Genomic DNA, 24,754 nt, shown 5'->3' with positions numbered 1-24,754 from the left:
AGAGCAGGATTAGAGAGCTCAGAGATGGCTTTTGTGTTGAGTAGATATAAGAAAAGAGCGAGTCACACAGAGAGATGGCAGAAACATTTCCAGGAAGGGGAAACCTCAAATGACACAACCTGGAGATATGAATGAACTTGAGTATTTGAAGAACACAGATGCAATGTGGCAACAGCCCAGTAACAGAGGGGCCAAGATTATGTGCGGTCTTGGAATTTCTATTTTATGCCAAGTGCAGTGAAAAGCTGTTAGAGAATTTTAAGCAGGGAGTGACATCTCATCGTCTAATCTACAATTCTGAGAAACATGTGTAATTAGCAGAACTGGGTTAATTTCTAGCATACATCTAAAGGAGAGAGTGGAATGAGGAATTTTAAAGGTTCAAAGGCGAATTTCAGATTTTTGGCTTAGCCAGTTGGGTGGCTGTTGGTGCTGTAGAAGGAGAAAGCACTGTGAGAGTTGATGTGTTACTTTAGACATGCTGAGTCTGAGGTTTCCGTGGGATGTCCAAGTGGAAATGGTGAGTAAGATATTGAGTACTTGTTTCTGAAGCTTTGAGAGAGTCTCAGTCAAAGGTGTAGATGAGAAATTCATCATCTTCGTATACACAGGTGGTTGTTAAAACCACAAGAGTGATTGAAATTACACATGAGTGTGCAGTGTGCAGCATGAGTAGGCTGGAAATGGGCCCTTGGGAGCAAGAATATTTTAAGAGAAGATGAAGACAGGCCGCCTCTTTCGCCTGCTGTGACAGCCTACACTCTATGGAGTGTGTATCTTTCTAGATAAATCTGCTTTCACTTAAAAAGAAAGAAAAAGAGTAGATGGAGATAGTATCAACAAGGGAAAAATGGAAAGAAATCAAAGGAGTCATTTTTAAAGACTTAAATATTCATTAGATTTGACGTTACGGAGTCGTTGATCTTCGGGAGGCAAATTGCAGCAGAAAGTGAATGCTGACTGCTCTTTGAGAAACTTGGCAGAGAATGGAAGGTGGCAAATTATAGGGAGCAGTAGGAGGTTAGTAAAACATTTTTTTTTTTTATGGTAGAAGAGACTTGGGACTATTTATAGGCTAAAGAGGAGAAAAGAATAGCAAGGAAGGGATTGAATATTTAAGAGAAAAGGAAAAGTTGGAAGAGTGAGGGCTTGGAAGAAAGAATGGAGGGATTTGAGGAGTTATCTTCAAATGAGGCGGACACCTAATTCTCTTAGTATGAAATGAGGTAAAAGTTTGATTGCATGCAAGGTGATATTTAAAATTGAAAGATTTATACTGGGTGATCCCAGTTATCTTATTTAATCTAGTTAGACAGTAAGAGGTTGCTGATCCAAGAGTTCTGTGCATGAATGTATATATATGTGAGTACATACACACACATACACACACAAATATATATATACACATACACACACAGATAAAACTAAGATCATGGCATCCAGTCCCATCGCTTCATGGCAAATAGAAGGGGAAAAAGTAGAAACAGTGACAGATTTTATTTTCTTGGGTTCCAAAATCATGGTGGACAGTGACTGCAGCCATGAAATTCAAACTCTTGCTCCTTGGAAGAAAAGCCATGACAAACCTAGACAGTATATTAAAAAGCAGAGATATCACTTTGCTGACAAAGGTCTGTGTGGTCAAAGCTATGGCTTTTCCAGTAGTCATGTACAGATATGAGAGTTGGACCATATAGAAGGTTGAAAGTGAAAGCAGTCCCTCAGCCCTGTCCAACTTTGCTACCCATGGACTGTAGCCTGCCAGTCTCCTCTGTCCATAGAATTCTCCAGGCAGGAATACTAGAGTGGGTTGCCATTTCCTTCTCCAGGGGATCTTCCCAACCCAGGGACTGAACCCGAGTCTCCTGTGTTGCAGGCAGATTCTTTACTGTCTGAGCCACCAGGGAGGCCCACTGATGCTTTTGAGTTGTGTTGCTGGAGAAGACTCTTAAGAGTTCCTTGGACTAAAAGGAGATCAAGCCAGTCAATCCTAAAGGAAATCAACCCTGAATAATCATTGGAAGGACTATCGCTGAAGCTGAAAGTCCAGTGCTTTGTCCTCTATGCCAAGAGTCTACTCATTGGAAAAGACCCTGATGCTGGGAAAGACTGGAGACAAAACGAGAAGGGGGTAGAAGGAGATGAGATGTTTAGATATTGTCACTGACTCAATGAACATGAATTTGAGCAAATTCTGGGAGACAGTAGAGGACAGAGGACTCTGGAGGGTTGCCATGGAGTCACAAACAGCTGGACACTACTTAGGGACTGAACAACAACATAAAATGTATGTATGTGTGTGCTAAGTTGCCTCAGTCATGTCTGTCTCTGTGTGACCCTATGGACTGTACCCGACCAGGCTCCTCTGTCCAGGAGGAGATTACAGGCGAGAATACTGGAGCGGGTTGCCATTTCCTCCTCCAGGGGATCAAACCTGTGTCTCTTATATCTCCTGCATTGGCAAGTGGGTTCTTACCACTAGCACCACCTAGGAAGCCCCAAATATATGTATATTTCATGTTAAATATAATATTTAATGCTTTAATTTTTTGAAGTGAAATTCGCATAACATAAAATTCACTGTTTTATAGCAAATAATTAAATGACATTTAGTATATTCACAGTATTGTGTAGCGCAACCTATAACTAGCTCCAAAATATTTTCTACATCCTCAAAAATCCTAAAATATTGTCTACATCCTACACCCACTTATCCACTAAGCAGTTATTTTCCATTCTCCCCTTTCTCCTATCCCCTAGCAACCACTCATTTGCGTTCTGTCTCTATGAATTAACCTATTCTGCACATATTCTATAAATAGAATCACACAATATATTACTTTTTTAATCCAACTTCTTTCACTTTTCATAATGTTTTCAAGTTTCACCCAGATTGTACCCTATACTCCATTCCTTTCTATGGTTGAATCTTTTGTATATATATATATCACAATTTGTTTATCCATTCATTTGTTATTGGACACTTGGGTTGTTTCCCATTTTTTAAAAATTGTGGTGAAGAACACAAGGTAAAATCACTATCTTAGCCATTTTTTAGTGTATAATACTGTAGTAATTAACTATGTGCATATTTTTGTACAATAGATCTCTGGAACTATTTCATCTTGCAAAACTAAAACTCTACCTATTGAACAAGTATTCATTTCCCTCTTCGCCCAGCTCCTGGTGACCACATTCTATTTTCTGTTTCAAGTTTGACTATATGAGGTATCTCACATAAATGAAATCATGCAGTATTGTCTTTTTTTGTGACTAACTTATTTCACTTAGCATAGTGTCCTCAGGTTTCATCCATGCTGTGTATCACAAGATTTCCTTCTTTTTTAAGACTAGCATGCCATTGTATGTGTGTATATATGCATATTTTTTCTTTATCTTTTCATTTGTTTATGGACATTAAGGTTGCTTCTACTTTGTGGCCATTGTGTTTAATGCTGCAAAGAACATGGGTTTGCAAATACATCTTTGTGATCCTGTTGGATATATAACAAGAGGTGGGGTTGCTGGATCATATGGTAATTCTATTTTTAATTTTTTGAGGAAACTCCATACTGTTTTCCATGTATTTACACCATTTTACATTTCCACCAACCCCATGATCAGAGGTTCCAATTTCTCCACATCCTTGCTTGTTCTTTTCTTTCTTTCTCTATTTTTTTTCAAAGTGGGTAGGTATGAGGTGATATCTCATTGTGACTTGCATTTCTATGATTATTTATATGCCAATCAGTGACCTTGAGTATTTTTTCATATGCTTTTGGCAATTTGTTTATCTTTGAGAAATACCTAGTCAAGTTCTTTGCTCATTTAAAAAATCAGGTTGTTTATTTTGTTGTTGTTGTGTTAGAGTACCTTTTTATATATTATGGTTGTCAAATATATGGTTTGCAAATATTTCCTCCCATCTGCAGACTGCCTTTTCACCCTGTTGATTGTTTCCTTTGCTGTGCAGAAGTTTTTCAGTTTGATGTACTTCCATTTGTATATTTTTTGGTTTTGCCGCCTATGCTTTTGCTGTCATATTCAAGAAATAATTGCCCAATCCAATATCATGAAATTTTTCTCTGTGTTTTCTTTTAGTAATTTTAAAATTTCAAGTCTTATCTTTAGGTCTTTAATCCGTTTAGAGTTTATTTTTGTCTGTGTTTAAGGTAAGGATCCAACTTCATTCTTTTGCAGATAGATATCCAGTATTTTCAATACCATGACTATCCTTTCTCTGCTGTGTAGATTCGGGGCCCTTGTTGAAGATCATTTGACCTTACACATGAGGATTTATTCTGGGTTCTCTATTTTGTTCATTGGTGAATACATTTATTTTAATGTCAGTACCTTACTGCTTGGGCTTCCCAGTTAGCACTAGTGCTAAAGAACCCACCTGCCAATGCAGGAGATATAAGAGACACAGATTGGATCCCTAGGTCGGGAAGATCCCCTGAAGGAGAGCATGGCAACCCACTCCAGTTTGCTTGCCTGGAGAATCCCATGGATAGAGGAGTCTGGCGGGCTACAGTCCATAGGGTCGCACAGAGTTGAACACAACTGAAGTGACTGAGCATGCGTGCACACTCTATACTGTTTTGATTTGTAATGTTTTGAAATCTGGAAATGCTGGGGTCTCAGGATTTGTTCTTTCTCAGGATTGTTTGGCTATTTGGAGTCATTTGAGGCTCCAAATAAATTTTGCATTCTTTTCTATTTATACAAAAGATGCCATTGGGATTTTGATAGGGATTCCATTAAATTATAGATCGCTTTGGATAGTATGGACACTTAAAAAATATTAAGTCTTCCAATCAATGAACATGAAATGGATTTCCACTCATTTGTGTCTTCTTTATTTCTTTCAGCAATGTTTTATAGTCTACAGTGTACAAGTCTTTCACTTCCTTGGTTGTTTGTTCCAAAATATTTAACTGTTTTGATGCTACTTGATTTTTAAAAATTTCCTTTATAGATTGTTCATTGTTAATATATAAAAACACAACCAATTGTTATGTGCTGATTTTGTATCCTACAACTTTGCTGAATACATTTATTAGTTTTAACAGGTTTTTCTTTGTAGAATCGTTAGGATTTTCTGTGTATAAGAACACGTCATTTGCAAACAGATGATTTTACTTTTTCCTTTTCAAATTAGATGACGTTTACTTCTTTTTTTTTTGCCTAATTGCTGTGGCTAGGACTTCCGGTGCAGTGTTAAATAAAAGTTGTGAGAGTGAGCATCCTTGCCTTGTTCCTCATCTTAGAGGGAAATCTTCCAGTTTTTCACTATTGAGTGTGATATTAGATGTGGGTATTTCATATATGGCCTGTATTATTTTGAGATATTTTCCTACCATTCTTCATTTATTGAGTCTTTTTCTTAATCGTGAAAGGATGTTGAATTTTGTCAAATGCCTTTTCTGTATCAATTGAGATGATTGTGTGATTTTTTTCTTCTCTATTCTGTTAATGTATTCACTGATTCTCTTTTTAAAAAATATTTTATTGGAATATAGTTTGTTTACAATACTATGTTAGTTTCAGGTATATAGTAAACTGATATATGTGTGTGTGTGTGTGAAGTGAAGTGTTAGTCCCTCAGTCATGTCCGATTCTTTGTGACCCCATGCACTAGGGCTCTCCAGGCTCTTCTGTCCATGGAATTCTCCAGGCAAGAATACTGGAGCAGGTTGCCATTTCCTTCTCCAGGAGATCTTCCTGACCCAGAGATCGAATCCAGGTCTCCTGCATTTCAGGCAGGCTCTTTACTATCTGAGCCGCCAGGGAAGCTTATATATACATATATATAATATATATATATTCAGTTTTTTAAAGATTCTTTTCCCATATAGGTCATTACAGAGTATCAAGTAGAATTCCTTGTGCTATAGAGTAGATCTGTTGATTTTCAAAGTTGAACCATCCTTGCAGCCCAGGGATAAAGCTCCCTTGATCATGGTGTTTAATTTTTTAATGTATTGTTGAATTTTGTTTTTTGGGTTGTCCCCAAAGTTCATAAGATATTATGGAAAATTCCAAATGAACTTTTTGGCCAACCCAACACAATTTTGTTAAGGATTTTGTTTATATTTTTGAGAACCAAGACAGTAAGACAGTTAACATTAGCATCTTATGGATAGGGGAAGGATAGACTCTGTTTCTCTGTTTTGGAGTTGGTAATGGCAGGTTTAGAAGAAGGAGCTAGAGTATTGAGAAAACAATCAGGCAGAAATAAGAAGAGTCAGACAAAACCACATTTGGTAGACAACAAATAATACCAAATCCAGGGTTTGTTTAGTAGCAAAAGAATCTTAGCCAGCAGGCAGCTATGGAGTACAACTCCTCTTACTTGGTCACCAGGCCCTGGCCTAGGAGACTGAGTTAATTCTGAGACACATCAGAAGAGGGTCTGTGGATAAGTAATGTCTTTTCTCTGCCAATGGGATTGGGTCAGGTGAAAGCTACACTGGGAGATGATCACTAGTGACCTCTCCTGCAGAGCAGGAGATCCAAGGTCTGGAGAAGCCTGGTAGGGGTTCAGAATTTTTATAATTAAAATTATAAAGTCTCAATATGTTTCTTTTTAACCACCTCACCCTTGTCTACCTCCCTCCCTTCTTCTTTTTAAAATAATTTTTGTTTAGTTATTTATGTCTTTGCTAGGTCTTCGTTGATGTGTGAGGGCTTTCTCTAGTTGCTGCAAGCGGGGTCTGTCCTCGCTGTGGTGTGTGGACTTCCCGTTGCGGTGGCTTCTCTCGTGGAGCACACGCTCGAGGGCAGGCAGGCTCCATAGTGGCAGCTCGCTGGCTCTAAAGCACAGTACTTATAGCACACAGGCTTAGTTGCTCTGCTGCATGTGGGATCTTCCCAGACCAGGGATCAAATCTGTGTCTCCTGCATCAGCAGGCAGATTCTTTACCACTGAGCCACCAGGGAAGCCCTCCCTCCCTCCCTTCTGTCTCCCTTTCTTCTCTTATCCTTTCTTCTCCCCTTTCCTCTGTTCTTCCTCCTCTTCCTTCTTTCCTCACCCCTCTATCTCCCTTAATTCTCTCCCTCTCCCTTCTGCTGCTATTTTTCTCTTAGATCATCATGGACACTGTGTGCAGGAGATAGGTGGGGAGAAGCTAAAACTATTTGTCTTTCTACACTTTTGTTATCTTCGTACCCTCAGTTCTCACAGCTTCACATTTACTCCCCAGTGCAGATCGATAGAGCTGAGGAACTGCCACTGGGCAAAATTTTCAGACAGAACCACTGTTCCTGGCTAAAGAATCTGGGCGCTTCATCTTCTCCCAAGAAAGGGTCTGCATTATCTGGAAGGGAGGGACCCATACTTTCACCACCTGGGGTGAGTCTGCTTGAGGTTCTCCCTCCGTTTTACCTCCCACTCCAGATCTAAAGAGACAAGGAGAAGACTGACTGCAACAACCCAACCCTATAAAGAGGACAAGAAGGAAGGTCGAAGTGTCGCCCAGTTGCCAGGTTGGCTTCCAGCTCCCCAAACTCTCACTTACTCCCTTAATTGGCTTGGTGACACTTAATACTTGTCAGAGAAGACATCAAATTAAGAAAGACTCTCTTCTCCCCACTCCCATCCGCTTGAAAGTCTTGCATTAGTGAGCTTACAGGAGACAACCTGTGGCTAGCAGGGTCCAGGAGCAGGCACTGGGGCAGGGAGAGAGCAGGGCTGGGACACCACCTGAGCTGTATGCCAGCCAAGTGAGCAGTGAGCCACAGCTGCTTCCTAGGAATTCATAGCCATCTGTGCCCCGATCCTCAGGCTACTTGGACAATGACATGTAATTTGAACATTTACTCTTGCTTTCTACACTTTCTTTATTTTATTTTATTTATTTATTTAATTTTTTTGTTCTTTATTTTTTATTTTATTTTTTTACTTTACCATACTGTAGTGGTTTTGCCATACATTGACATGAATCCGCCATGGGTGTACATGAGTTCCCAATCCTGAACCCCCCTGCCACCACCCTCCCCATACCATCTCTCTGGGTCAACCCAGTGCACCAGCCCCAAGCATCCTGTATCCTGCATTGAACCTGGACTGGCGAGTCGTTTCTTACAGGATAGTATACATATTTTGCACTCTCTTTTTAAAAATTATTTATTTATTTACTTTCGGCTGTGCTGGGTGCTTGCTGCTGCCTGGACTTTTCTCCAGTTGTGGGGAATAGGGGCTTCTCTCTAGTTGTGGGAGTGTGGGCTTCTCATCAAGTGGCTTTTCTTGTGGCAGAGCACAAGCTCCAGGGCGCACAGGCTTCAGTAACTGCGGCAATGTGGGCTCAGTAGTTGTGGCTCCAGGCTCTAGAACACAGGCTTAGTATTGTGGTGCATGGGCTCGGTTGCTCCTTACCATGTGGGATCTTCCTGGACCAGGGATCGAACCCGTGTCTCCTGCATTGGCAGGCAGACTCCTTATCAGGGGGTCATCAGGGAAGCCCTGCACCGTCATTTATTTTACTTTTCGTTGTTGTTGTTAAAGTTCTTTTTAGAAATATTCATCTTCCTTTGCCCTATCCAGGGGAAAGGAAAAATAAGGTTTTGGTTCATGCCTGGGCCTGCAGAGAGGATCCATGTGGCACAGAAATTTACTTAGTCAGTTGGTGTTGACAGAAGCCCAGGAGAGAGGTTAGAATTTAGCAGGAGAGAGAGGTCTATCCAGAGAGTCCTTGACCAGTTCTCCTGACCACCTGGAGCTGTCTACCATGCAAGTCCATCTCCATGTATTTCTCTGAGGATTTCTGTTTGATTTGGCTTAGATCTGTAGAAATGTTACTTCTGCTTGCTCAGCAGGTAGGTAGAAATAGGGCCAGAGGGAGAAAGGAGAGGCGTCTTTAATTTGGCCATCAGATCCGTATGTTCCAGGAATTCCAACAGGGGGCTCTAGATAGAGTTTCATATAATAATCACTTATCAGGTATATGCTGCATTCAGTGAGTTTGGCCACGTTAGGTGGATGCTCTCAAAGCCCTTAGCACCACCTATACATTTTATCTATGAAGATACAGTTTCCAGTCCTGGAGAACCAAACTAGATGTGAGCTCTTAAAGCACACGTCATTTGAAACCATCTGGATGTGAACTGTCTTTGTTGTTTCTTGCTCTTTAGTGGGTCATATTAATTCATAATCCTGCTCAAGCCAAGCACTCTTTAAGGCCAGCCTACGAAAACTGCTCTTGGTCAGCACTGGAGGAGAAAGTGGCTACCCATCATGCACAGAAACCCAAAGAAACCCAGGGAGACTGAACAATGAGATCTTCGTTTGTGAGCAGTCCAAGTCCTCAGCCAGTTAGTCTTCTCTGGGCTCAAGGCCTAGTTACCCTGGAGGCAGTGTTAGAGCACAGCATTGATGATGAGCCTGTTGCAACAGTTTGATCACTGAAACCTGGAACGTAGACTGGCCTGTGATAAATGAGAATGACCTTTAGAATCTTACAGGGAATTGATAATGGTGTTCACATCATAAGAAAGGCCCAGAAAGGTTATCTCTAACCTGTCTTAAAAAGTGTTAACTGAACTAGAGAAAATCTCCAGGAGAATGCTGGGCAGCCCTGTAGTTAGATAATACACAAAACTCAAACCCAAGAAAATCTTCTGTCCCTTGAAGCAGAAGTCAGAGCACTCCCATAAAACAATTTTCTCAATGCTCTCTACCATCTCTTGTTTTCTTTGTAACGTTTCCTTTTCTTTTATATCTGTCTTTTTTCAACTCTCCGATTCCCAAAGGTTTACTTAGGATCTCATAGACTTGTGTATGTGTGTGTGTTATTTGCTCAGTCATGTCTGACTCTTTGTGACCCCATGGAGCCTGCTGGGCTCCTCTGTCTGTGGGGATTCTCCAAGCAAGAATACTGGAGTGGGTTGCCATGCCCTCCTCCAGGAGCTCTTCCCAGCCTAGGGTATGAGCCCACGTCCCCTGCATTGCAGGCAGATTCATTACCATCTGAGTCACCAGGGAAGTCCCTCATAGACTGTACTTTCAACAATTTAAGTACTCATATTTCCTAGGCCACAATGGTTAAAAAGGGAATTATCAGAGGTGTTTATCTTAATAATTGCATGCTCTAGCTAAGAGCCTTCATTAGGGTAATTGCTCAGTTTCAGATCCAAATTTCAAACCACATGAAGATTTCTTCTTGGATTTCAGAAAAGCACTCCTGTGTTAGTTTCTTAGGGCTGCCATAACAAAATGTCACAAACTGCGTGGCTTAAGGCAATAGACATGTATTCCCTCGTGGATCTGAAGGCTAGAAACCTGAAGTCAAGCTCTCAGCAGGGTTGATTCCTTCTGGAAGCTTGGAGGGAGAATCTGTTCCAAGTCCCTCTCTTCTGAGTTCTGGTGGTTGCTCGCCGTCAGCTTTCACAGCTTGCAGACATATCAGCTCAATCTTCTACCTCCATCTTTATATGACGAATCCCGCATGTGTATCTGTGTGTCTCCCTCTCCTGCCACGGACGCCAATCATTAAATTTAGGGCCCTCCCTAATCCAATATGACCTCATCTTACATCTGCAAAGACTCTGTTTTCAAGTACAATCACATTCACAGGCCCCGAAGTTAGGATTTCAACATATCTTTTGGCAGGGACACAAGCCAACCCACAACAGATCTCAACAACAATTCTAAAGCCAAACTCATGTTCTTCTCCCTAAAACAATACCTCAAACTTTCCATTCACTTCAATCATTCCTTTGTTCAGTAAATATTGGGCACCTGCAACAGTTATTAGGCATAGCTGTTGGTGATGTGAATTGTTGTTGTTCAGTCACTAAGTCAGCTCTGCAACTCCATGAACTATAGCCTTCCAGGCTCCCCTCTTTGTGGGGGTTTTCCAGGCAAGAATACTAGAGTGGGTGGCCATTTCCTTCTCTAGGGGATCTTCTCAGATTAGGGATCAAACCTGCATTTCCTGCACTGGCAGGTGAATTCTTTACCACTGAGCCACCAGGGAAGCCTAGTGCTGTGAATAGGACAGTAAAAATCAACAAAGACCATGAAAATCATTTATGTGAGCCTGAAAGCATCCTATAGTTTATCACCACCCTCCTTCCCAAATCTAAACCATCATCAAGTCTTGACTTTATTTCCTGCTATTTTTCTAGATCCATTCCCTTCTTCCCAACTCTACTTCCATTTCTGGAGCTCAAACTTCCACATTCTCCAACTTGGATCATAGTAGTCACCTTCCAATTGCAAATTACATTTAATTCCACTCCTGTCTAATAAAGTTTCTATATTGCTGCTAGATTCCCTCCTGCCCCTCCCCCCATCATGTGCATGCTTAAAACACTTCATGACTTGCCAGTACTTTCAGAATCAAGCCAAAGTTCTAAACGGGGCTGATGAACCTCTGAGCACTGGACTCTCGCTGCCTGTCCAACCTGGGCTCACAATATGCCTCCCCCTTCCTTAGGTCTAGCCACACTGGTCTTCTTTCAGTCTCTCAGATTTTAAAATATGTATACATTGCATGGAGATCTTGTTAAAATCAGGTTCTAGTTAAGTAGAGCTGGGGTGAATTTTGAGATTCTGCATTTCTAACAGCTCCCAGGTGATGCTGGTCAAGACCCTACTTTGAATCCAAAGGTGTGTTGGTTGCCGTGTTCCTTTTGCACCTGCTTTTGTACATGTTGTTCCTGGTTTTCAATACTCTCTCCTCCTCTCTCACTTGAACACGTTGTTCAGATCCCTTCTTAGGGACTTCTCCTTTGATCTACTAAGTAAAATCACCTCAACCCCACTGTGAATCTCATGGAACCCCATGTCTCTGCTTCTTTCTACTTGGCACAGTTGGGTTTTATGTTTTCTATGGACATCTTTTGATCAAATATTTATCTCCCCCACTAGAGTACCAGCTCTGCGATGGAGAATACATCTGTTTCTGTTATCATTGCATCTCCAGAGTCCCACTCAGTGTGTGGCTCTGAGAATAGACGCTCATTATATAGTTGTTGAATGAATAAGGAATGGTACTCAAGTTGCTCTCAGTCTTTCCCTTCACTAGCAGGCAAAGGAGTGACTTAATCATGCCACCTAGATGGATATTTAGACCCTCAGAAGAAAATGGCTTTGTCTTTTTCTTCCCCTTGTTGTCACAGGGATTCCTCTGTCTTTATTTTGGGTGGCTTCCAATGATGTCAATAACCTTTGCACACACTCTCAATTTATTTATGGCTTGTGGCTGTTCAGCTCAGATGGTGACCTGGGATTAATAAACTACTGGTTTTGCAGGCAACAGCGATTTTCTCTGATTACTTCAACTATCAGGGCTGACTGTAAAGATGTATATGCTTCCGACGTGGCACTAGTGAAAAAGAACCTGACTGCCACTACAGAAGACTTAAGAGACATAGGTTCGATCCCTGAACTAGAAAGATTCCCTTAAAGAGGGCACAGCAACCTCCTCCAGTATTCTTGCCTGAGAAATCCCATGGACAGAAGAGCCTGGCAGGCTACAGTCCATGGGCTCACAGGAGAGTCCGACACTGAAGCAACTCAGCTCAGCTACTCTTCCTGTCTTTGCATCATGCATCGCCTGGAGTGTCTTTCAGTTTCTGTGCTTGGCCTTGATCGGTTATCTCTCACTATCAAAGGCTTGCTCATATTTCCCACCACTTCCTGGCCCCTGTGGTGCCCCTACAGCTGCCTTCTTAGCTTTACTCCCTGGCATCTGCTGCTCATATTCTCTATATCCTTTGCATTCAGATTCACCCAGAGAGCAACTGACTGCTTTGCTTAATTACTCTGATCTTTTTCTGATTCTCATGCCACCACGAGTCTAGGCCACTGACAGGCCCATACTGGATTTGTTGTGAGTTTGGTGCTCATGGCTGGTCCAAGCAGGTCTGAACAGGACAGTCTGTTCACATGCAGTGATGTGCTGGAGTTGCCTCTTACTGGTCCCTGAGAGCTGATTGTGAAACATTTAGGAATTTGATGAGCCCAGCTGTTAAACTCTCCATGGTTTGAAATCACCAGGATTGGAGTACTTACACATGGACATTAGGAAAGGCTTGAAATCAGGGCTCTTTTCCTCCCAAAGAGGCGGCTTGCTAGCATGCAGCTGAGTGGGTTAGAGAACAAGGTTCACTCCCAGGAAGCCTTCAGAGCTCTTTCCCTTGCTTATGTGGTTGCCACTCTGAGGCTTTCCTGATGGGGGCAGTGTAACTGGAAAGTGCCTGCATGGTTGATTGTCTCACCTGGCCACACCCAGGGCCACACCCAGGGCCACACCCAGGGCCACACCCAGGGCCACACCCAGGGCCACACCCAGGGCTTCCAAATTACACAGAGCCTCCTTTCATCATTGTTGCTGCCCCGATTGCAATTTATGGTTGAGTGTCCCCGGGAATAAGTTCTGAGATGAAGTTTTGTGTGTGGAAACTTACTGGGGAGAGTGAAAATCATTCAGTCATGTCTGACTCTTTACGACCCCATGGACTGTAGGTCGCCAGGCTCCTCTGTCCGTGGAATTCTCCAGGCAAGAATACTGGAGTGGGTAGCTATTCCCTTCTCCAGGGGATTTTCCCCACCAAGGGATCGAACCTAGGTCTCCTGCATTGCAGGCAGATTCTTCACCGTTTGAGCCAAGCCCCGAATTGAACTGGGGAGTGTGCTTGAGTTCATTTCTGAAGGAGGAGAGGAGGTAAGATTGCAGAAGGAAGGGTTGAACTCTAATGTAGCCATTAAGAAGGTATCAGCGAGCTCATGAGAAGGACCAGTGGTTAGATGGGGGCTGCCCACTGAACATGGTGGCACTTTTCAGAACAGAGTGTTTCCTAGGGAGAAACTCAGCTGAGAACCTTGGATCAGCCACCAACACTCCCAGCGGATAGGGAATGAGTACTTGGTCTTAAGGGGCAGTTTGGTGGGTAAAGGGGGTGGGGTGGGGCCTTACATACATTTCCTACACACAGAAGGGAAAAAGTATGTAAAAGTTGTTAAAGTTTCCCAAGAGCATGCTAAAATTCCCAAGTAAGAAAGTTCTCATTATTAAAAGAAAAAACAACAACCAAGATTAAAGATTGTTAACTCCTATTTTATACAGTCTTCCCATTTTTCAGAGCTCTCATTTCCTGAAAAGAATTGTGACCCAGTTTCCTCACCAGTGGGATCAGAGGACAATGTAATTGGCATTTCATAGTATCGCACTTCAGTTCAGTTCAGTTTAGTTGCTCAGACGTGTCTGACTCTTTGCGAGCCCCTGGACTGCAGCACGCCAGGCTTCCCTGTCCATCCCCAATGCCTGGAGCTTGCTCAAACTCATGTCCATCAAGTCAGTGATGCCATCCAGCCACCTCATCCTCTGCTGTCCACTTACCTGCCTGAATCATCTATGCCCAGCTCTGCTTGTCCTCTCTCCTCAGAGGGGATCCTGTCTCCAGCATGAGTGCCATAAGCCAATGATGAATGATCACACTGCAGCCTCTTTCTCTTCACATCCACACATCTCAATCCTGGCATTGGTTTCAGTGTTCCTTCTTTTTCAGCGTTCCCTCTTTTTCTAGCAGATGTCCTATACTATTTTCTAGGTCTCAGCAGCCTATGTTGACTCATAAAGCTGCAGATGTGGATGCTTCAGGAAGGTTGCCTTGGGGGGAACCTGGCCAGATATGGCATGTTAAACATGACTCCGAGTTCTTTGCCTCTTCTTCCCAGAAGAGATTTGTGGACAGGTGGGGCAGGGGTGGGCGTGGGTTGTCTCCATCTCTTTACCTTGAAAATATGTACGTCAGTGATTGCAATAACCAGGAGAAAATGGCAGAGATGATATTGTACCAGTTGCCTAGCCAGCCCTTAAGAACCTGGCAGGTTCCATCTCCTGGGTTTTTAATAAAACTCCCCCCAAGAGTACTAAGCCACAAAAGTCCAACTACTTGAGACCACTGTGCTGGAGAGGCCAGCAGAGGTTCTCTGGCCAGTGGCCCCGGCTGAGCCCAGCCTGCCAAGCCATCCCTGCCTGGGTGCCAGACACGAGCATGAAGACACATTGGACCCTCCATTCAACCCATCCACCAGGCATACATCCTGAGCAACCTCAGCCAGTGCCACAGAGAGCAGAAGAATTACCCATCTGAGTTCCGCCTGATTTCCTGATCGGATGCACAAAATCCTTGTTGTTGTATGGTCTCTGAGTCATGTCCAACTCTTTTTGATCCCATGGACTGTAACCTGCCAGGCTCCTCTGCCCATGGGATTCTCCAAGCAAGAATACTGGAATGGGTTGCCATTCCTTCCCCAGGAGATATTTCCCACCCAGGGATCGAACCCGGGTCTACTGTATTGCAGGCAGATTCTTTGCCAACTGAGCCACCAGGGAAGAACAGACATGGACAGGAATGTGTATCTGGAGTTCAGGGCCCTTTTTTCCTTTGAGGTGAGTTGATATGGAGACTGCCAGGTCTTTTTTCCTCTGTGTTTTCTTCCCCTTTCCCCCTTTCACTTAGAGTGTAGTCCTTTTGATCCAATCTATAGCCTTGTAAAAAGGAATATGAAGAGGTTGGGAAATTGAGGATTAAAAGTGGTGGTATTTGGGGTCACCTTCCCTCCTTCAGAATGGAGTGGGACCGTGGAACATGTGCCATTTACCTCTTGCAGGAATGTATCTCTTCTTAAGGACAGAGAGCTTTCAAAGGCTGACCTTGCTAAGACAATGCTATTATCTGGTCTCCTTCCACTGGGGAGAAACTGGCTTTTCATGGAAATTTTTCAATTATTTTTAAAAAGAGAAGGAATAGAATCTTCACTGAATTGCAACGAAAATGTAGACCTCATGGATGGAAATATGATTGAGAAATTACTCCTAAATTGAATTGGTAATGCACAAAGAATCTAACTTCTGCATACCAGGGCTTTGTCCCTGTGAGCATTGCTGTTGTAGTTTCCTGTGGTCAGGCAAACTCAGATACCCCAAGAAGCCGCCTGAGAACTCTTTGTAATTTGGTTCATAACTTTGCACTCCCTGCCCTTCTCTGCTGTGCTCTTTGGTAAGTGTAGAGAGGACTGATGAAAGACCAAGGAAAGAGTGCAGTACAGAAATTACCATGCTGTGCACAAGACTAGCCCCAACACCCACTCTTCCATGCACTGGAATTACAGAGGGGAAGGCGGGTTCCATCCCAATTCCCTCTTTTACTCAAAAGGAAAAGGGAGGCCCAAAGAGTTTAGATGACTTGTCCAATATCACAGCCAGTTACCAGCAAGTTGGGATTAGAAAACCAGCATTGTTTGTATTGTGACTATTAATAAAACAACTCCTGCCTTTATAAACATTTATTGTTGTTGTTTAGTTGCTAAGCTGTGTCTCTTTTGTGACTCCATGGACTGTAGCCCACCAGGCTCCTCTGTCCATGGGATTTTTCAGGCAAGAATACTGAATTGGTTTGTCATTTCCTTCTCTAGGGGATCTTCCTGAACCAGGGATCAAACCTGTGTCTCCTGCATTGGCAAGTAGGTTCTTAATCACTGAGCGGCCTGGGAAGCCCAGTCCCTTTTTAAAACATATTCTTTCCAAAATATGTATCCAATTTAACGTTGCAAGATGTTCTGGGCCAGGCACTTGTGATCAAGGGCTGAGTAAGACAGAGGTGGTGATACCTGTGGTTGATTCATGTTGATGTATGGCAGAAACCATCACAATATTATAAAGTAATTATCTAATTAAAAATAAAAATTGAAAAGTCAGGGGTCAAAAAAAAATATACAGAGGGGGTCTTGGCCTCAAGGAGCTGTAATCTTTGAGTGCGACCAAATAAAAAAATGGGACCCTGTGATGGCATATAAGATTAGTACAATGACAATCATATTAAACTTTCCTTAGTCCAGCCTTACTTAGATGTTAGAGCCAGGAAAGTTTCTTCTAGCATATCCTGATACCCAGAACATTGTAAGGGGAGAAAAGTTCCTCTTCTTCTTTGATTTTATTAGAGATTAAGTTCACAGACTTCATTTCTGTTCCTTGGCTGCAAGTTTTGCCCTTGTTCTGACGGAAAGCTGGAAGCTACCTGGTCAGCCTCACTTCTTCCTGCAGAGGTTGATAGCACTATAAAAAGTTTATTAGCCTGATTTTGTTATCAGGGAAAGTCATTTATTTACTCTTCTTCTCTTGGTTTATAGTCTTTATCACATAGAACCAATTGCTGATATGAGACAAATAGAAAGACAAGTTGATATATGAATATAGACAACTCTGGTGTGGTGAAATTAGTATTCAGAAGGCTTTGGAGGACTATTGGTTTTCCCAGGTGGTGTAGTGGTAAAGGCCCACTTGACTTCACATTCCAGGATGTCTGGCTCTAGATGAGTGATCATACCATCGTGATTATCCGGGTCATGAAGATCTTTTCTGTACAGTTCTTCTGTGTATTCTTGCCACCTCTTCTTAATATCTTCTGCTTCTGTTAGGTCCATACCATTTCTGTCCTTTATCGAGCCCATCTTTGCATGAAATGTTCCCATGGTATCTCTAATTTTCTTGAAGTGATCTCTAGTCTTTCCCATTCTGTTGTTTTCCTCTATTTCTTTGCATTGATCACTGAAGAAAGCTTTCTTATCTCTTCTTGCTATTCTTTGGAACTCTATTCAGATGCTTATATCTTTCCTTTCCTCCTTTGCTTTTCACCTCTCTTCTTTTCACAGCTATTTCTAAGACCTCCCCAGACAGCCATTTTGCTTTTTTGCATTTCTTTTCCACGGGGATGGTCTTGATCCCTGTCTCCTGTACAATGTCACGAACCTCATTCCATAGTTCATCAGGAACTCTATCTATCAGATCTAGGCCCTTAAATCTATTTCTCTCTTTCACTATATAATCATAAGGGATTTGATTTAGGTCATACCTGAATGGTCTAGCGGTTTTCCCTATTTTCTTCCATTTGAGTCTGAATTTGGTAATAAGGAGTTCATGATCTGAGCCACAGTCAGCTCCTGATCTTGTTTTTGTTGACTACATAGAGCTTTTCCATCTTTGGCTGCCAAGAATATCAATCTGATTTCGGTGTTGACCATCTGGTGATGTCCATGTGTAGAGTCTTCTCTTGTGTTGTTGGAAGAGGGTGTTTGCTATGACCAGTGCATTTTCTTGGTAACACTCTATTAGTCTTTGCCCTACTTCATTCTGCATTCCAAGGCCAAATTTGTCTGTTACTCCAGGTGTTTCTTGACTTCCTACTTTTGCATTCCAGTCCCCTATAATGAAAAGGACATCTTTTTTGGGTGTTAGTTCTAAGAGGTCTTGTAGGTCTTCATAGAACTGTTCAACTTCAGCTTCTTCAGCATTACTGGTTGGGGCATAGACTTGGATTACCGTGATATTGAATGGTTTGCCTTGGAGACGAACAGAGATCATTCTGTCATTTTTGAGATTGCATCCAAGTACTGCATTTTGGACTCTTCTGTTGACCATGATGGCGACTCCATTTCTTCTGAGGGATTCCTGCCTGCAGCAGTAGATATAATGGTCAAGTGGGCCTTAGAAAGCATCACTACAAACAAAGCATCACTACGGAGGTGAGGGGATTCCAGTGGCGCTGTTTCAAATCCTGAAAGATGATGCTGTGAAAGTGCTGCACTCAATATGCCAACAAATTTGGAAAACTCAGCAGTGGCCACAGGACTGGAAAAGGTCAGTTTTCATTCCAATCCCAAAGAAAGGCAATGCCAAAGAATGCTCAAACTACCGCACAATTGCACTCATCTCACATGCTAGTCAAGTAATGCTCAAAATTCTCCAAGCCAGGCTTCAACAATACATGAACCGTGAACTTCCTGATGTTCAAGCTGATTTTAGAAAAGGCAGAGGAACCAGAGATCAAATTGCCAGCATTTGCTGGATCATGGAAAAAGCAAGAGAGTTCCAGAAAAACATCTATTTCTGCTTTATTGACTATGCCAAAGCCTTTGACTGTGTGGATCACCACAAACTGTGGAAAATTCTGAAAGAGATGGGAATACCAGACCACCTGACCTGCCTCTTGAGAAATCTGTATGCAGGTCAGGAGCAACAGTTAGAACTGGACATGGAACAACAGACTGGTTCCAAATAGGAAAAGGAGTATGTCAAGGCTGTATATTGTCACCCTGCTTATTTAACTTCTATGCAGAGAGTACATCATGAGAAATGATGGAATGGAAGAAGCACAAGCTGGAATCAAGATTGCCAGGAGAAATATCAATAACCTCAGATATGCAGATGACACCACCCTTATGGCAGAAAGTGAAGAGGAACTAAAAAGCCTCTTGATGAAAGTGAAAGAGGAGAGTTAAAAAGTTGGGTTAATGCTCAACATTCAGATAACGAAGATCATGGCATCCGGTCCCATCATTTCATGGGAAATAGATGGGGAAACAGTGGAAACAGTGTCAGACTTTATTTTGGGGGGCTCCAAAATCACTGCAGATGGTGACTGCAGCCATGAAATTAAAAGACGCTTACTCCTTGGAAGAAAAGCTATGACCAACCTCCACAGCATATTCAAAAGCAGAGACAGTACTTTGCCAACTGAGGTCCGTCTAGTCAAGGCTATGGTTTTTCCTGTGGTCATGTATGGATGTGAGAGTTGGACTGTGAAGAAGGCTGAGCACCGAAGAATTGATGCTTGTAAACTGTGGTGTTGGAGAAGACTCTTGAGAGTCCCTTGGACTGCAAGGAGATCCAACCAGTCCATTCTGAAGGAGATCAGCCCTGGGATTTCTTTGGAAGGAATGATGCTAAAGCTGAAACTCCAGCACTTTGGCCACTTCATGCGAAGAGTTGACTCATTGGAAAAGACTTTGATGCTGGGAGGGATTGGGGGCAGGAGGAGAAGGGGATGACCGAGGATGAGATGGCTGTATGGCATCACTGACTCGATGGATGTGAGTCTGAGTGAACTCTGGGAGTTGGTGATGGACAGGGAGGGCTGGTGTGCTGCGATTCATGGGGTCGCAGTTGGACACGACTGAGTGACTGAACTGAACTGAACTGTAGTGGTAAAGAATCTGCCTGCATTGCAGGAGATGCAAGAGACTGGGGTCAGTCCCTGGATCAGGAAGATCCCCTGGAAAAGGGCATGACAACTCACTCCAGTATTCTTGCCTAGGAAATTTCATGGACAGAGGAGCCTGCTGGGCTACAGTCCATGGGGTCTCAAAGAGTTGGACATGACTGAGTGACTGATAATTCATGCACAGAGGACTTCCAGGCCAAGATACAATTAGACTTTCTGAGTAAACACGTGAATAAGAAACAACCTAGAGACAAGATTGGATGGGAATATATTAGGCTAAGCCATGTGTAATTTCCTATATTCAACTATTTATAACCTACAAAAATGGTGATGTCTTATAATTCAACCAAATATATTCTACAGCCTGTATCAAAATCAGTTTGATTTGGCAATCATTTATTCATTTTTCGACAATTGCTGCAATAAGAGCTTTGGATAGTTTTACCTGTGCCTGATTCAGTTGCCTTATTTGACAAGTGGAGATAGTAATATTAATAGATTCATGGATCTATTTATAAAGTCAGACTTCTCTAGCCTGGCACACATTGCTTACCACTCAGGTCCTCCACAGGCAAGATCTAAGCATTGCTCTCAGACTGACTGCTTCACACTTATAACCTGCACTCCTTGGATTTGTTGTTGTTTAGTCACTAAGTTGTGTCTGACTTTTTATGATGCCATGGCCTGTAGCCGGAGAAGGCAATGGCACCCCACTCCAGTACTCCTGCCTGGAAAATCCCATGGACGGAGCAGCCTGGTGGGCTGCAGCCCATGGGGTCATGAAGAGTCGGGCACGACTGAGCGACTTCACTTTCACTTTTCACCTTCATGCATTGGAGAAGGCAATGGCACCCCACTCCAGTACTCTTGCCTGGAGAATCCCATGGGCGGAGGAGCCTGGTGGGCTGCAGTCCATGGGGTCACGAAGAGTTGGACATGACTGAGCGACTTACATTTTCACTTTTCACTTTCATGCATTGGAGAAGGAAATGGCAACCCACTCCAGTGTTCTTGCCTGGAGAATCCCAGGGGTGGAGGAGCCTGGTGGGGTACCGTCTCTGGGGTCGCACAGAGTCGGACACGACTGAAGCAACTTAGCAGCAGCATCATGACCTGTAGCCCACCAGGCTATTCTGTCCATGGGATTTCCCAGGTAAGAATACTAGAGTGGGTTGCCGTTTCCTTCTCTGGGGATCTTCCCAACCCTCGGATTGAACCTGTCTCCTGCATTGGCAGGTGGATTCTTTACCACTGAGCTACCTGGGAAGCCCATACTCCTTGGATTACTTATGCCTTTATTCCAGACCTCTTAGTCCCAGGCTGGAGTCACTCTATTTACAGCCAGCTGAATCTCACCTCATTGGCCCCAACATGCTTACACTGTATTGGTTTTTCTCAAGCTCTGCTTTATTAGATCCGTGGTTCACAGCCTCTTGGGTGCATACTGGAAACACCCAGTGAGATTTCAGGATGTACTGATGTCTGGACTCCACCTCAGGACTCTTGATTCCAGTGCTCACGGGGATGCCAAGGCCTCGGTGTTTTTTCAAAAGTTCCATAAGTGATTCTAACATGCAGCCCAGGCTGAGAACCAAAGTGCCCAGAGAAACCACCCATGCTTCTGCATCTTGATGAGTATTTCTCTTCTTCCTTCTGAGGTCCCTGGATCCTGAGGAATTATCCCAGATCATATTTATACTTATTGTTTGATTTTTGCATGCAGCCGTTTCTATCATATTCCCTGTTTTTCTGCATCAATAAGTTGTTTGTGAGGAAGAGGTTGTTTCTGCTGAAAAGCCTGAGGGAAGGGAGGTGCTTAGAAGAAGGCTGACAATGGAGACTCAAGAGTACTTGGGTATGGAGGGCTGGGGCCACTGCTGGTGGCATTCTTCTGTTCCAATGGGAATCCTGACAGACTTGGGTGTAGCAGTGAGAATTGCTCAAGAGATTCACAAGGTAAGGCTTTGAGGTCTCCTGAAATACGCCAAGTGGGGTTCCTGAGCTGTATCACCCTTGCACTTTCTCTGCCTCACTCTCCTGATCCTCTGAGGGCAAGTGGAGGTGCTGGACACCTGCCAATTATTATTAATATCTTTGCTGGCTCAGTTCCTTTCTCTGTATTTGGATGGCTAGAATTCTGTCCAGATTCTGCCTGTTTCATGAAGCGTTTCCTGAGTTCACTCCAGCCAGTCTTGTGTATTGTTTGGAATTTCCATAACACCTGGCTGCAAGATTTGAAGTAGAATGGACTGGGGACCAGACCAGGTTTCAGTTTTGCACCTATCAGGAGGGTCTGATCATCTATACTCATAGTAGGTATTTGTCAAATGACTGAATGATGGAATGAATGAGTTAGCTTGGGCAAGAATCTTTTTGAATCTCCATTTTTTTATTTCTGGGATAGGGCCAATATATAGATTTTTTTCTCTCTCTCTAAGAATGGTCTTTGGACCGTCTGTATCAAAACCCTCTGAGGTTCTTGCTTAAATGCTGAGTTCTGCCCTCCCATCTGAACCAAAATTGCTAGGGACCTGAGAATCCACGTATAACATGTTCCCAGGTGATTCAGTTCAGTTCAGTTCCGTCACTCAGTCGTGTCCGACTCTTTGCGACCCCATGAATCACAGCACGCCAGGCCTCCCTGTCCATCACTATCTCCCGGAGTTCACTCAAACTCACGTCCATCGAGTCAGTGATGCTATCCAGCCATCTCATCCTCGGTCTCCCCTTCTCCTCCTGCCCCCAATCCCTCCCAGCATCAAAGTCTTTTCCAATGAGTGAACTGTTTGTATGAGGTGGCCAAAGTACTGGAGTTGCAGCTTTAGCATCATTCCTTCCAAAGAAATCCCAGGGCTGATCTCCTTTAGAATGGACTGGTTGGATCTCCTTGCAGTCCAAGAGACTCTCAAGAGTCTTCTCCAACACCACAGTTCAAAAGCATCAATTCTTCGGTGCTCAGCCTTCTTCACAGTCCAACTCTCACATCCATACATGACCACTGGAAAAACCATAGCCTTGACTTATACTTAATGCAGTTGGAAAACCACTGAATTAGCGGTTATCAGTTCAATTAAAGTGATGTGATGGTAGTCACAAGTGTAAAACCTTGGTATTTATAGAGATGGGGAATTCTTCTTGTTGAAGTTAGATGGAAGAACTCTCTCGGTTGGAAATGTGTTAGGCAGTGGAAAGAACTCCAGGTACATCAGTATCATCTGCAGGTGAAAATGTGTTGTGCAGAGTGATAGCAGCCCATTTGAATATCATTGATTATTTATTGAATACATATCCCACCCCCTTCATAGTCAATAATTATGTATTAAATGCCTGCTCATCAGGCCAAGCACAGGGGATACAAAGGGTGATTTTTGTCACATCTGTTCCATGTAGTATAATTATTTCTACTTTGCATTGTTGGTTCCAGGGCTTCCCTGGTGGCTTAGCAGTAAAGAATCCTGCTGCAATGCAGAAGACACAGGTTTGATCTCTGGGTCTGGAGGATCCCCTGAAGGAGGAAATCACAACCCGATCAATCCAGTATTCTTGCCTGGGAAAATCCATGGACAGAGGTGCCTGGCGGGCTACAGTCCATGGGGATCACAAAGAGTCGGACTCGACTGAGTGACTAAACAACAAGTGTCAGTTCCAGAACAAGGAAACAGAAGCTCTAGGAAGTGACGGAGTCCAATTTCCCAGCTACTTGACTGTCTTCTTACCTAATCTTGAGCTATTCATTGAAACTTCTGTTTCCACTGGGGTCTATGGATTCTGTTTCCCATAGGAATGACTCCTGAATTTTATAAATGAAATACATAAAGTAGAATAAGATTTTCTTTATAAAAATTTTTGGGAGTCATTATCTTTGCTGTGATGTACCAAATTTAAGCAGGGTCTGCATGTTATGTTACCAGTTTGGGGACTGACAGTCTCCCAAAGAAACAATGTAACCACCAGTTGTGGCAATGTCATTCTTCTCACCTCATCATCTGGTTTCGGATGAAATTTCTAGTCATCAAAGAGCAGGCTTGCTGTGTTTCTGATTAATTGTCAGAGCCTTCTTGTTAGAAAAGCTGGCTCTTACTTCTGACTTTATTACTGAGCCGCTGTGTGATCTTAAGTATGTTAAAGAGCTTTGGGATATCTTAGTTCCACATTTCATGAAATGGAGATAAAAATACATTCCATACATCTTTCAGAAGCACCATAAGGATTAATGAGACAAGGTTAGCAGGCATATTAAAGTCACCCATTTTTTTTTTCATATTCAGATTTCAGATCCATTTCCTAATACCAAAAAAGGGTCATGTAGTTAAAAAAAAATCAACTATGCAGGATTAAGATTATTTCCCCCAAAGAATGAACAGATGACAAGGAGGATTATTAAGCTTCTATATATAAATCTTCCCCTTTAATTCTGTGTTTTGTCCATACTGTAGGAGAGTTTTTTTTTTTTTTTACAGTGCTTGGAATCTTGATCCATATGCCAAGCTGTCTGTTTAATTTAAAAACCACTGGAATGAACTAAAACATTATAGCGTCAGCAGTAATTTGCTTTACTGAGTAATGAGGGCAGTAGCTATCCCTAAGCAAGCAATAAGCCTTCAACCCAGCTCCCGACTGAGTGCTGTTATCTCTGGGACAATCCAGCGCCTGCTAGGGGAGTCTCCTGAACCAGAATTCATGGACTGAGGGTGAAAGAGGAGCTATCCATCATCACCGGCCCATCCATCACCCGTTACCCCAT

Source organism: Capra hircus, chromosome 1 (genome assembly GCF_001704415.2).
Source record: "Capra hircus breed San Clemente chromosome 1, ASM170441v1, whole genome shotgun sequence".
Taxonomy (NCBI): Eukaryota; Metazoa; Chordata; class Mammalia; order Artiodactyla; family Bovidae; genus Capra; species Capra hircus.
This window is presented reverse-complemented; position numbering follows the sequence as displayed.